Source organism: Hemitrygon akajei, unplaced genomic scaffold (genome assembly GCF_048418815.1).
Source record: "Hemitrygon akajei unplaced genomic scaffold, sHemAka1.3 Scf000100, whole genome shotgun sequence".
Lineage (NCBI taxonomy): Eukaryota > Metazoa > Chordata > Chondrichthyes > Myliobatiformes > Dasyatidae > Hemitrygon > Hemitrygon akajei.
In genome coordinates this window covers 1984074-1999757 of record NW_027331986.1, presented here as the reverse complement: position 1 = coordinate 1999757, position 15684 = coordinate 1984074, and the positions used below count along the sequence as shown (strand labels likewise).

Here is a 15684-nt window from a genome sequence, read left to right as displayed (position 1 = left end):
CCCACTGGGACATCCTGCAGACCCAAGAAGAGTCTGGTTATTCCTTCTCATTAAATACACAAACAACAAGAATAGGAGCAGGCCACTCAGCCCATCCAGTCCATCCTGTCATTCAATAGGACCCAAGAACGGTCCTTCCTTGCCCCCAACACCACTCCAATCCACTTTGCCCAGACCATTAGACCCACTTGCAGCTCAGTCTGCCAGTGCTGCCCCCCCCCCCCCGAAGTGGTGAACATCTCTGCTCGCCACCACCGTGGACTCAGACATTTCCACAGACGAGCCCCTCCTGTCCCTTCCCCAATGTTAATGGGCTCCTTCCCCTATCCTGCTCCTGGATCCAGCTCTGGAATAAACATCCTCTCGGACTCCACCCTGTCCACCCCCTCACACACCTTCTTTATCCTCTCAGCAAAATCCCTCACACTCGCCCTTCTGCCGAGAACCCTCCCTATGGGGCCAGCATCAAGCCGATGAACGGAGCGGTATCCTCCTACCTCTCAGCAATACATCAGACTCCGGCCGCAGAAGTCGCTTCACAAACGCCACCAACTTCCCTCGGAGTGAAGTGGAAATAAATCAAAAAGCAGGACATTTACTTGAGGTTTGTTCCGCTTTGACGGAGAGTTCGATGCGGGAGCGGGAGATGAAGGCAGCGGAGGTAACGCCCTCTCAGCTGCTCTGCCTCCGCTATTAGGTGTAACCAGTGATAAACATGGCTTCACACCTATGTGAAGAGTGTAATTCCTCTGTTGATTGTAGGGTGGGGTGGGGTGGGTGGGTCAGGGAATTGTTACCTTAGCCGGTAAAGTTCGACAGTCTCAACGCCAGTGTGACGTACGGAACTGCTCACGTGACTTCAGATCACGGTGGGGGGGGGAATCCACACGTGACATCAAGCATGTGGCGGGGTTATTAAACTTGAACATAAAGTGGACAATGATTATATCATAAACAGAATACATGATAAATATAGATGTTTTCAGTCAATATCAGACTTGTAAATATTGCATTTTGTCCCTCAGATAAATTGCTAATGCAGACAAGGATCAACCATGCTCCAGGTGTCTGTCCCCACAGCACCCAGTGGGACAGCCTGCTGGCCTAAGGTGGGTCTGTTTACTCCGTTGTTTAAACCCAGACACGTTAAACAAAAGACAACCACTGGGTCCCCCCAGCCCATTGTGTCATATAGTATGATCGTGACTTGCTCTCAAAATCACCCCCACAGCGCACTTGCAGGGTAACACTTTACCAGTGTCCGCTACAAATATACTGAAGCCTTCTTCATCCTCGCCACTTCAGAGGAGATAACCCCCCTGCACTCTCACTTCAATGCGTCACCCTTGCAGCTCTGCCAACTCCTTGGCGAGGAAAAGTGACATTAAAAAAACGACTTATTGTATCTTTCCCGGGAGTCGGGTTAGGAATGCCCATATCCCCATTGGTTGGTATACTAAATTGGCATTTGCTATCACCAATGAGAGACAAGTAAATTTCACGTCACTTCACGAGACATACCGGGCACACTCAGCATGCTTGAATCGTATCAACGTCAGCCCGGGAGAGCGAGGGAGACGAAGCTCTGCAAGAGGGCGCGCGTGGGGCAGTGGGCAGGGCGGTGACCTGTTGCGCGCGGTAGATGGGGAGACTGTAGAGTCAGTAACAGGGAACGGGAAGCGCGTCCCTTGGTCCCGTACCGCGCTGGCCAGCTCACCGAATGAGTTATGGTCGATCTGCAACCTGCTGGGGTACAACATTAACACACAAATCTCGATGTATAAACTTAATCAAGGTAATATTTCTTTTCAGTTCCAAAATATAAATGATATGCAGAAGTTGTATTGGCTTGCACTAATTAAACTGCCAGAACTTTTCTAATCAACACAACAAATGCATAACTGGACCACTCGGCCCTCAGAAACTACTACTGATCTGATTTAAACTTTATTTACGCATTCCCCCATGTTCATCTCGATAAACTTCAACCCCACTCTTTATAAAGAAACTGGACTTTGAATGGAATCACAGGCTTTACTTTCCCTGGTCACTGAGTATAAAGAGATCACAACTCCCGCAATTAAAAGCGGCAGAAAATAGGAGGGTGAGAATGGGAGTGAGGGAGGAAGGGGAAACTGTTGCTACATTTCACTACATGATGCCCTGTCCACAGCCAATCCTTCTAAAATGTCTCTTAACATTGCATCCACCTTAACATCAACTCCTCCATCACCTGACCGAGCACGGTGCTTCCCATCCCGAAATCACAGAGTTTAAACCGACCCCGGCAGCTCCAGCAGTCCTGGCTGCAAGGACATACGTTCATCTGAAGTACAGATATAACCCGCGTCTTTGATCCATGGTCAGATGGGAAATTTGCAAAACCTATTTCTGCTTAATCACATATTCATAGTTTCTGACAATTTATTCGTAGAAAAATACTTGATGACTAGAGGGTATGTAAATTTAAATTATTCGTTGACATTTGCTAGTTAGGACTGATTGCAATGTGGTGCCGGGACATTTGGTTTCAAGAGGGTTTGCTCTTAGCAGAGGCTTGCACGACGATATACTCGAGGACAAGTATATCATTGCAGCTTGCAATAGACAGAGGAGCCAATGACATGTTGCTGTAGTTCATGGTAATTCCACATTTCTGCAATCACTACAGCAGGAAGCAGTTGCAACGACTTATAAAAGGAAGAAATTCTCAATGCGTTTTGAGATTATTATGACCTAACACAGACAAGCAAAGATACATCAGGAGTGACACGTTTGAATTGAATTGTTTGTACGTGTTAATACGAGGAATGTGCGTAGCTTCACGGAGCTGATGCTGACAGTACATTAGTAGATCTGGAGTGATTGCAACTGGCACTTCTAGGTTTATTCAGTCTCCCTCCAGCTATTTCCTACCTTTCTTTGTGCAGGTATATAGTATCTAAAGGACTAGTGTTTGAGTAAATGAGACTCACCAAACTTTCTCCTGACTGAATCAATGGAATCTCCGAGTCAGAAGGGTTCTCTCCAGTTGATGCTTTCAGTCCTGGGGTTGGTTCATTGTTGCTGTTCCCTCGTCTTCATTTGTGGTTTGCTTCCAGTCGTGGAGTTTTCTTCCAATAAACCTCTCACTGCAGATCTAACTTTAACCAGACAGATAATGAAGTATGTTACTAATACAAACGAGAACAAAGCATTAACCTAACATTTAAATATATCATGATGCGAGTGAAGAAATCTGGAACTATCCCTCACACTTTACAAAGCCTGACATGGGATACAAAGGAACACACACGAAATGCTGGAGGAACTCATCAGGCCAGGCAGCATCTCTATGTCGACTCTACTCTCTTCCATAGATTCTGCCATGCCTGCTGAGTTCCTCCAGCATTTTGTATGTGCTGCTTGGATTTCCAGCATCTGAAGATCTTCTATTGTTTGTGATGGGATGCAAAGAAGTCATCACTCAGTCTTGGTATAAGATACAAGTCATAATATATAGGAGTAGAATTAGGTGATTCGGTCATTCTAGTCTGCTCCATAATCAATCATGGTGGATTATTTTCCAACACTGTATTCTTGCTACCCTGCTATAATTCTCAGCCTATTTAGCAATCCAGAACATGAATATACCAAACGATCAACTCCATCACCCTTTATAGACAATAAACAATAGACAATAGGTGCAGAAGTAGACCATTCGGCCCTTCGAGCCTGCACCGCCATTTTGAAATCATGGCTGATCAACTACTATCAATACCCCGTTCCTGCCTTGTTCCCATATCCCTTGTTTCCCCTATCCATAAGATACCTATCTAGCTCCTTCTTGAAAGCATCCAGAGGATTGGCCTCCACTACCTTCCGAGGCAGTGCATTCCAGACCCCCACAACTCTCTGGGAGAAGAAGTTTTTCCTTAACTGTGCCCTAAATGACCTACCCCTTATTCTCAAACCATGCCCTCTGGTACTGGACTCTCCCAGCATCTGGAACATATTTCCTGCCTCTATCTTGTCCAATCCCTTAATAATCTTATATGTTTCAATCAGATCCCCTCTCAATCTCCTTAATACCAGCGTGTACAAGCCCAGTCTCTCTAACCTCTCTGAGTAAGACAGTCCAGACTTCCCAGGAATTAACCTCGTGAATCTACGCTGCACTTCCTCTACAGCCAGGATGTCCTTCCTTAACCCTGGAGACCCTTTGTGGTAACAAATTCCACAGATCAACCAACCTTTGACTGAAGTAATATCTCTCATCTCACTTTTAAAGTGAAGCTTCTTTATTCTGAGGCAATACTGGCAGATCCCAGACTCTCCGCCTACATTCCCACTGCATCCAGACTTGTTGTTATTCAGTTGGTGTAAATAATCATCACCGCCCTAACTCCACATCCCCCACAACCAACCCCCAAACACCATTCCTCTGAACTCCACTGAACACAAGCCCAGGGCTATCAAATGCTCCTCGTGCATAATGCTTATCATTCCCCAGATTATTTTGTGAACCTTGTTAGCAACAACTGTACTGAATACATTTCCGGGAAAAACGGGACAATTGGGACCAGGATAATGTACTGGGAAAAGCTTTGGTTTCTTTACTCTTCTATCAACTCAAACGAGCGCTGGTGCACTGGTCGATTTAAAATGAGATTTAAAATGTTACAGGGTGAGTGTAATAAAGAGAAACTGGAATCACTAGAAAAGCTCAGCAGGTAAGGAACAGCCGTGGGGAGAGGGACAATATTAGCGATTCGGTTTCCTGACCTTTCGTCAGAATGGATTCAAACATCATCCAGGTTTTAGTGGAAAATCTTGGGTTGCTCTCCATGGAGCGGTGGGGACTGAGGGAAGATCTGGTAGAGGTTTATAAGATTATGAAAGACATAGATAGAGTCGACAGGGAGTATCGTTTCGCTGTTTTGAAATGTCTAATACCAGAGGACATGCAATGAACGTGTGAGAGAGTAGATGCAAAGAAAATGTGAGGGTAAGTTGCTTTACTCAGAGAGGTGAGGATATTTGGAATGAGCTGTCTGTTATGGTGGTGGAAGCAAATACAATGGACGCTTTTAAGAGACTTTAGATAGGCAGATGGGTGTGAGGAATATTGAGAGGATATGGACATTGTGTAGGAAGGAGTCATTCGTTTTTTTTGTGGGGCGGGGGTTGATTTACTTTTCAGCTGGTTCGGCACACCATTGTGGCCAAAGGGCCTGTTCCTGTGATGTACTGTTCCATGTTCTGTTCCATCTTCAGCATCTCGAGTTTCTCTTTGACTCCCACTGGCAGATAGACAGGTGACAGTGAACGGGAATTTCCAAATGTGAATTGATTTCTGAAACCACGGTCTATTTCTGCTGGTGCAAACACAGAACAGCGTATTTCACCACAGCCTCTCCCTGTGAGGGATGGAATGGGAATTCATTCTCTGCTTTGCTTCCAAAGGAACTTCAGAACCAAATATCTGAGCACAGAACAGAAATACTCGCTTAACATCTCATAAACCCGGACAACTTGATCCCCTGATTCATTTTATCTGGGTCAAAACATGTGAGGTATCCCAGGATCCAACCTCAGAGGGTCACAGCCCACACCGAAAGCCTCGCACATCTTTTCCACATCTCACACTGAGAGATTCACGCTACCAATATCCAGCCACCGGAGACGTCTGCTTCTTTGCGGAAGGAGAAACATCCAACACCGACGTAGACCTAAGCCCAAACACTGACAGTCCCATCCTCCTGGAGACCACACACCAAGATTGTATCTCAAGCATCAACTCTCCCAGGGCTCTTTGCTGCCGGTAATATGCGGCAGTGTCTCAGCTAATCCAAGTTCAAAAACTTACACTCCCACACCAACCCGTGACAGAACTGGAGACTGATGATCCTTTGTCTGAACGGGGATCGGCCGGAAAACATGGGCATTGGGTCACAAAGAGGGTGCGGACACATTTCAACTTGTCTCCAGAGTTACATTGAGCATATTTGTTCATTATTTTATTGCTGAGTGCTGTGCAGCCCAGATCAATGAGCCGGCACTTTCCCCATCGTGTAACAGGAACAAAATATTTTAAATATAAAATTGAAAATATAGCATTGGAAACTCAGTGCAGGAGATTTCATTTTGTTCTTTAGATGCAGAACCGATTGACTGACTGCAAGATGTTTGACACCCAGAACAGAATTGCATAAATTCAATCCCTACAATCTTCTTCATTCCATCCCGCACAGTAAATGCTCAAAGCATCCTCGTATCTGAGGCCACTCTCTCTCCGCTGAGAGTCTGCAACTAGAGAGCGATAAACATGTTCAACACTCTCTGCAGCTGTTGCCCTGGTGACGGAGGAAGTGGCTCGCAAAGACAACCGAGCGGGGAAATAACAAACTCAGTGTGACACGTTCTCGGTTTCATTGTGACAAAGATGAACTGAACATTCAGCCATTTTGTAATGGTGGTACTAAAATTCCAGCGGTTGTTTTTACCCTGTCGAGGTGCATTCAGTAAATCTCATGGTAGTTCCAGCTCTACAGAACTCTCAGCAGTGCAGACGCTGGTCCAAAAATAAAATCACGTTGTTGGATTCGACCTGTCTGCAATAAATGTTGATTACGTATAGAAGTTTCAATTGAGATTCGCAGAACCCTTGGAGCACAGACACAGGACTGTTAGCCCATCCAGTCCGTGCCATGTTCGGTGTGGTCCCATCTCCCTGCACCCAGACCATAGCCCTCTATACCTCCCTCATCCATTTACCTACCCAAATATCTCTCAAATACTACAATTGAGCGTCCATCTCTTACTTCTGCTGGGAACTGGTTCCCCATTCGCACCACCCACTGAGTGAAGTAGTTCCACCTCAGATTCCCCTTAAATGTGTCACCTTTTGCCCTAAATCCATGACCTTACCCAACCTGAGGGGAAAATTCCTACCTGTATTCACCCTATTTATACCATCATAGATTTCTGTATCTCTAGCGGGGGTTCCCAACCTGGGGTCCATGGACCCTTGCTTTAATTGTAGGGGCAAATGGCATAAAAAAGTTGGAGCCCTGCATATACCCCATCACTTCTCTGTATTCCAGGTAATTAAGTTCTAACCTGTTCAACCTAACACTATTATTACTTTCTGAAACACAAGCAATGTCCGTGTAATTTTCCGTGCTCTCTTTCACGCTTATCGATATCTTTCTTTCCAGCAGCTGACCGGAACTGCGCACAATTCCGCATATTTTGGAATCACGGTGTCTTTTGCAACTTCAGCATTAATATCCCAACCCCTCTTCTTAATAGCCAGCGTTATAAAGGTCAATATGCCCTAAACTCTCTTTACGACTCTGGTGCTGCCTTAAAGGAATTGTGGATCTGTAATACCCACGCCGGGACAATCAGGCTCAAAACAGTCATTTCCCCCAAGCAGTAAGCCTGATCAACACCTATACTCACTAACCCACTACTAGTTTCCTGACGGTTCTAGGCACTCCTGTGCATAAACTAACTTTATGGACAGAAAATCAGTATCGGTTTCCGTATGTCCAGACGCTCCTGTACCTAACGTCACTTTAGGGACATAGAATCAATGTCAGTCTCACATGTCCAAACTCTACTGTGCCTAACGTCACTTTAGTGACATAGAATCAATGTCAGTCTCCGTATGACCAGACTCTCCTGTGCCTGACGTCAGTTTAGGGACATAGAAACAATGTCAGTCTCCGTATGTCCAGACTCTCCTGTGCCTAACGTCACTTTAGGGACATAGAATCAATGTCAGTCTCCGTATGTCCAGACTCTCCTGTGCCTAACGTCACTTAATGGCAGGACAATCAATGTCAGTCTCCGTATGTCCAGACTCTCCTGTGCCTGACGTCACTTTAGGGACATAGAATCAATATCATTCTCCGTATGTCCAGACTCTTCTGTGCCTAACGTCACTTTAGGGACATAGAATCAATGTCAGTCTCCGTATGTCCAGACACTCCTGTGCCTAACGTCACTTTAGGGACATAGAATCAATGTCAGTCTCCGTATGTCCAGACTCTCTTGTGCCTAACGTCACTTTAGGGACATAGAATCAATGTCAGTCTCCGTATGTCCAGACACTCCTGTGCCTAACGTCACTTAATGGCAGGACAATCAATGTCAGTCTCCGTATGTCCAGACTCTCCTGTGCCTAACGTCACTTTAGGGACATACAATCAAAGTTTTTAAGCTATCATATTTTATGTATTGTGTTTTGTTTATTATTGTGGTCTCTGTCATTTTGTTGTTTTTTTTTCTCTCCCTGTCCTGCTTCGAACACAGAGTAACAATTATTTTGTTCTGCTATACTGGAATGACATTCCGCAAGCTTGAATCCTGAACCCTGAGAAAAATACAATGACCAACCACATTATCTATACTCCCTCTTGATTTTATAAACTCCTACAATGTCACCTCCATTCTCCTCTGGAATGAAGATCCAGCTTGACCAACCACTTCCTATGACTCGGCACTCTAGTCCAGGCAGCATCTTCAGCAATATGGTCTGCACCGTCTCCAGACTGATAATATCTGTACTACAGTAGGGTGAACACAACTGTACATAATACTCTGTGTATCCGCACCAAAAAATTATATAACTACAATACCATGCCCATAATCCAGAACTCAATGTCCTAACTGATGGCCAGCATTATTAAAGCCTTGTTGTTCACCGTCTATACTTGCACGTACACTTTCAGTGAACTGTACTCTTGTCACCCCAGGTCGCTCTGTTCCGCAACACCCGATGTGCTCTCGTTCACTATACCAGTCCTACCCAGTTGACTGTCCAAAATGCATCATCTCTCACTTGTCCAATTAAAAACCATTTGACATTCCTCAGCCCATCTCAAAAACTGACCAAGATGTCTTTGAAATTCAATGTCACCTGTTGCCTTAACAACCAATCTCCCGAATTTTGTCTCCCTGTATACTCATGACTGTGTTGCCACCCACTGCTCTAATCTGCTAATGAAATTTGTCGAAGACACTACATAGATTGGCCTCCTCTCAAGCAATAACGAGGTGGCCTACAGGGAAGAGGTAATCTCCCTGACACAGTGATGGCAAAATAACAGCCTTTCCCTCAATATCGCAAAAACAAAGGAGCTAGTTCTGGACTACAGGAGGAACGGAGACGGGTAAACCCCTATTGACATCAGTCGATCTGGGGCTGAGATAGTGAACAGCTTTAAGTTCCTCGGCATCCCCATCACCGAGGATCCCTCACTGTCTGTTCACATCATCTGTGTGGTGAAAAAGGCACATAAGCGCCTCTTTCACTTCAGACAGTTGAGGAAGTTCGGTATCGTAGAACATAGAACATAGAATAGTACAGCACATTACAGGCCCTGCGGCCCATAATTTTGTGACGACCATCGAACCCTGCCTCCCATATAACCCCCCACCTTAAATTCCTCCATATACCTGTCTCGTAGTCTCTTAAACTTCACTAGTATATCTGCCTCCACCACTGACTCAGGCAGTGCATTCCACGCGCCAACCACTCTCTGAGGAAAACACCTTCCTCTAATATCCCCCTTGAAATTCCCTCCCCTTACCTTAAAGCCATGTCCTCTTGTACTGAGCAGTGGTGCCCTGGGGAAGAGGCGCTGGCTGTCCACTCTGTCTATACCTCTTAATATCTTGTACACCTCTATCATGTCTCTCCTCATCCTCATTCTCTCCAAAGCGTAAAGCCCTAGCTCCCTTAATCTCTGATCATAATCCATACTCTCTAAACCAGGCAGCATCCTGGTAAATCTCCTCTGTACCCTTTCCAATGCTTGGACATCCTTCCTATAGTGAGGCGACCAGAACTGGACACAGTACTCCAAGTGTGGCCTAACCAGAGTTTTATAGACCTGCATCATTACATCACGACTTTTAAACTCGATCCCTCGACTTATGAAACCTAACACCCCATAAGCTTTCTTAACTACCCTATCTGCCTGTGAGGCAACTTCCAGGGATCTGTGGACATGTACCCCCTGATCCCTCTTCTACTCCATGCTAACAAGTATCGAGCCATTTACTTTGTACTCTGCCTCGGAGTTTGCCCTTCCAAAGTGTAACACCTCACACTTCTCCTGGTTGAACTCCATCTGCCACTTCTCAGCCCACTTCTGCATCCTATCAATGTCACTCTGCAATCGTCGACAATCCTCTACACTATCTACAATATCACCAACCTTTGTGTCGTCTGCAAACTTGCCAACCCTCCCTTCTACCCCCTCATCCAGGTCATTAATAAAAATCATGAAAAGTACAGGTCGCAGAACCGATCCTTGTGGGACACCACTAGTCACAACCCTCCAATCTGAATGTAATCCCTCCACCACGACCCTCTGCCTTCTGCAGGCAAACCATTTCTGAATCCACCTGACCAAACTTCCTTGGACCCCATGCCTTCTGATTTTCTGAATAAGCCTACCTTGTGAACTTGTCAAATGTCTTACTAAAATCCATGTAGATCACATCCACCGCACTACCCTCATCTATATGCCGAAAACCCCTAAATCCTAAGAAGATTCTATTGGGGCACAACTGAGAGCATCCTGACTGGCTGCATCACTGCCTGCTATGGGAACTGTACATCCCTCAAACGCAGGACTCTGTAGACAGTGGTACGGACAGTCCAGCGCATCTGCAGTTGTGAAATTATCATGATTCAGGACCTTTACAAGGACAGGTGTGTATAATGGGCCCGAAAGATCATTGGGGACCAGAGTAACCCCAACCACAATCTATTCCAGCTGTTACCATCCGGGAAACGGTACCGCAGCATAAAAAACCAGGACCAACAGGCTCCGGAACAGCTTCTTTCACCAGGCCATCAGACTAGTTAACTCACGCTCAATTGAGTGTACACTATAGTATATGGACTGTTCAATATATTATAAATTATTATAAATTACTTTCATTGCGCATTGCACATTTAGACCGAGACGTAACGTAAAGATTTTTACTCTTCATGTATGTGAAGGATGGAAGAAATAAAATCAATTTAATTCAATTTATGCAGATTTGCTGATCGTGCCTTGTACATTCATGTGCAAATCAATGACACACACATCCCACTCGTCACAGGCCTCCATTAGCTAAAACCAGCTTCAATCATCTCCTTCTGCTTCTTGATCTCGAGCCCGGAGTAAATCCTCCTCGTCAGCTCCCCGTGAATCCCACGTGACCGAACCTTCCCGATCAGCTGCCATGCGGGATCTTGTTACAGACTTTACCAAAGTCCAGATGAATATCACTGCCTAATTTTAACTAACTCCCTAGTTTCCTCGAAAATAATCTCCAAAACATTTGACAAATATGATGTCCTATTGGGCAGTGTAGATGGTGATTTCCCCATAACCAATGCCCAACCGCCCGGGATTTCAGCTTCACTGCAGACTGAGGAAATTCCGATCCCAGCTGTCGAATTACCAACCTGGACTGAAGCCCGTAAACTGCCAGTTCCATATCCTCAGAGTCACCAGCCCAATATCATCACCCATACAAAGATGCTTTGATGCCGGCGATTTGTCGTGGAGTTCCTGCCATTTCCGATACACAAACTGAGGTGTAATTGGAAACTAATGACCCTCTGCCGGTGCCGGTACTCAGGCTGGTTCCCCGGTCTGTATAGAGGATGCGGATACACTTCAGCCTGACCCCAGCAGCTAAACCGAGCACATTTGATCACAATCTTCTTGCTGTGTGGGATCTTGCCCAGCACAGCTGCCTGCCATGTTTCCTGCAGTGTAGCCGGAACAAAATGTTAAATTATAAAGTAGAAAATACTGGGAACTCAGCACATCAGACTACATCTCTGAAAGGAGAAATGGTGGAAGACCCAGTTCCAGAACTGAGACTGTCCAAGATGCTGCCGATCTGCTGAACGTTTCCAGTATTTTCCCCTCCTTACTTTAAATTTCCTGCAACTGTAGTATGTTCCCCCTTTTCATTTTAATGCACAGATTGTAACCGATTGCCACCCTGAACTGTAAATGCCACCCCACCCCGACCAATTTGTTAGTTCTGAGTTTGTTCTGACCCTGGTGTAACACATCCCACACAGTCAATGCTCACAGCATCCTTTCCTCCCACTATCACTCTGTTACATTTGCTCCGGAGGCCACTGTCTCTACACTGAGAGGCGGTGACCACAGAGCGATAAAATGTGCAACACTTGCTGCAGCTCTGACGGGCCGTTACCCTGGAAACAGAGGAAGTGGCTCACCGAAAATAACCGAAAAGGGAAATAACAAACTCAACATCAGAAGCTATGAGTTCCGTTATGATAAAGAATAACACTGTAGCCATTTTGCAACGGTGAATGTAAAATTGAAATGGCTGCTTTTTCCCTGCCACCTGCTGTATTCAATTAAACCTCTGGTGTTTCTAGTTATAAAAAAAACACACAATCCTGGAAAAGGGGCAAAACAAAACTTCACAATGAAGGCAAAGTTTGAAAGAGAGATTGTTGAAAGATATCATTGCGGCAATGGGATACAGTCTGAAAAGTGGTTGAACAAGATGGTTGATATATATCATTGAGGTGGTGGGATACAGACTGGACAGAGGTTGAACAAGTTGGGCAGGGAATGAGCAGATGGAACCAGGTGGGAGAAGGAATCAAGTGCACTCTCTGATGGTCGCCCAGGAATACAGATACTGGAATAATAGTACTCACTAGTAGATAACAGATTCCAATATAACAAAGCCTGAACATGCAATATGAATTTCAGTATATGTCCTTTTCCACTCTGCAAGCTGTATCAATGCTCCCAGAGGATATCCCATCCCGATATTTCACATCTTCATACGACTACTGCTCTTCATTTAACTGAATGAAATAGCGGAGAACTGTGGACACAGCTGAGTACATATAGAAGCCAGCCTCCCCTCCATGGACTCTGTCTACACTTCCCACTGCCTCAGTAAAGCAGCTAACATAATGAAAGATCCCCACAATCCTGAACATTCTCACTTCTCACCCTCCCATCGGGGCGAAGATAAACATGCCACCGGGCTCAAGGACAGTGTCCATTCTGCTGTCAGAAGCGAACAGCGTGATGAGTGGACTCCTGACCTCACAGTCTAAATAGATGTGACATTGCACCACATATCTACCTGCACTGCACTTTCTCTGTAACCAGAATGATTTGCTATACTCTGGTGCTGTTTTACCTTATATCAACTGAATGTACTGTTGTAATGTATTGATCTGTGTGGATGGTACCGAAGACAAGATTCACTCTACCTCTGTACATGTAAAAACACTGATTCCCCATTTCAATCGTGTGGGAATATTAGACAGCCTGGGTTGCTCCTTTGGAAATTCCGGAGATGTGTACACATTTCCGAGAAACCCAGATAAATGAACAAGACTTAATTCTCTCATTAATAGGGCCAGATATCGGGAAACACTGTCAGCATTTCGGCAAGTCGTAGTAATGGAAAGAAGATGGAAATAAACTTCCCAGTCCCCCGAGAGGACGTGAGAGATCTGGAACTCACTGTCCTTTCTGAACGGGGAAAGATGAATTTCTCATACACGTGGAGCAGTGTCCCGAGGGTGCGATTACTCTGTTTAACCCTCGAGTCTGCAAGAACACAACAAGCCGAACGGCCGCTTTCAGTGTGCTGGAAATATGTAAAACCATTATCGACCCCAGGCGTCGATCCAGGTGAAGTTTGGATCCGATACCGGGCCGAGTGATGGAGGTAAATTTCCCCAGGTACATCTTAATGGGTGGGTTCAGTCCCGGCAGCACCACCTCATCCCACTCCTGGGAGTCGAGCAACAGAGACTGAGCGTCGGCTCATCTCAGACTGTTCGGTGTGAAGAACCCCCGACCCGGGCAGGATGTGTCCAGGAAGCCGGACGAGACCTCCAGTTCGGGGAGGTTAACGAGACTCACCGAACAACATGAGGTTTTCCCCCCTCGGCATCGGCTTCAGTACTCACCGATGGGTAATTCTCGGTCCCGTTCCTTCTCAGGACCTGCCTCAATATTCACCAATAGGAACTTAATCAATTTGCCCCGCAGACAGTGATCTGACCCCCGGCTCCCCGCCGACGATCCGCTTCGACGCAGAAAGGAAAGAAAACCACCGCCCATCCGGAGACTGTGAGAGAGCGGGGGCGGGGCCTCGAAAAGCCGCAGATGCTGCAGTTCTGCGTTTGAAATGGGAGCGAGCTGGATCACGTGACGGGTGGAAGTTCTCCCATTTGAACCAGTGTCACACCCTGCCCGACCTACCTGCCGCATTTTACACATTATTTCGTAATTACACCAGCTTAATTTTTCCCTCAGTGCCTTCGCTGTCCCATTAGCTCCACTTTCCTGTTCTCAGAGAATTGTGTTGTTTTCATTCAAATCACTTCTATATTTACAAACACAAATTTCTATTAACATTCCTCCGGGACTTCACAAGGCAGGAACTCTGAAACATCAAGTGGGAAACAGCAGGAAGTGGCCATTCAACCCCTCAAACTATCAGCAAGATGGCGACTGCTCTCTCATCTCAGTCACATCGTCCTGTCCGATCCACATCTCCTCGATCCATTCGGTTTCCACACATCTGCCGGCCTCCGTTTTAAGTGAGGACGATCACTGATCTTCATCGTCCTCCTGGAATCAGTCTGGTGAATCTCTAAAATAGATTCTCTCTAACCTCTCAGATAATCCTCCATAGAATTAAATACCATCTTCTGCAGCCCTGTGCTGCCCCAAACACTCGCTGCCCACACCTGTCACTATTTTCACCTTCCCACCTCCCCCCTCACCTGGATCCACCACTCACTCCCCGGCTCTTGCCCCATCTTGCTCCTTTTCTCTGACTATTTCCCGTCCACTCTCAGTCCAGAGGGAGGGTCTCGGCCCGAAATGTTGACGGTCCATTTCCCTCCACAGATACTGTCCGACCCACTGAGTTCCTCCGGCAGTTTGTTCTTTGGTCTGTATAACCCGTGTTAGTCCGGGGAGCGGGATTTTACACCATATTCCAGGTACAATCTCAACAAAGCCCAAGTAATTACCTCAAACACGATATAGCTTGCAGATGCTGGAAATCCAAAGCAACACACACACAATGCTGGAGAAACTCAGCACATCAGGCAGTATCTTTGAAAAAGAGTAAGCAGTCGACATTTTGGGCAAAGAGTCTACTTCACTACTAGGGAGGGGTGAAGATATCTGAATAAAAATGCTGGAGCAGAAAGAGGCGAGCTGAAGGTTATAGGTGAAGTCAAATGATAGACATGACAAGGGCTGGAGAATAAAGAATCGGAGAGTTGTCAATAGGGGAAAGGGAAGGAGGGTCTTGGGGGAAATAATAGGCTGGTGAGGAGTGATGCAAGTTCAGCTTTGGGAATTAGTTGGGGGTGGGATTTGTTTACTGGAAGGAGAATACAATATTCATACAATCAGGTTGGAGGGTACCCAGATGGTGTTGTTCCTCCACCCTGAGGGCGGTCTGGTCTTGGCACAAGAGGAGGCCGTTGATCGAGACGTCGGAATGGGAATCAGAATTAAAATCTTTGGCCACTGTGAAGTCCCCCTTGTGGCAGATGATACAGAGATGCTCGACAAAACTGTTCCCCTGTTTATGGTGTAATGTAAAGGAGGCTGGATCGGGAGTACGGGACACAATAGATGGCCCCAGCAG

At 46.0% G+C, this 15684-nt stretch overlaps 1 protein-coding gene across 3 annotated transcripts in view; it reads right to left on the bottom strand.

Moving 5' to 3' along the window:
- LOC140723084 (NACHT, LRR and PYD domains-containing protein 3-like) overlaps positions 1-15684 on the bottom strand; it is a 767011-nt gene that overhangs the window by 39628 nt on the left and 711699 nt on the right. The window contains exons 1-2 of one of the 3 annotated variants that reach the window (XM_073037703.1): positions 13982-14102; positions 2976-3143 (exon numbers count right to left, since the gene is read on the bottom strand). The gene's annotated coding sequence lies outside the window, so the exon portion shown is untranslated. Of the gene's footprint in view, positions 1-2975; positions 3144-13981; positions 14103-15684 lie in introns of those variants that run through there. The other 2 variants (XM_073037704.1, XM_073037702.1) reach the window with 2 other exon arrangements.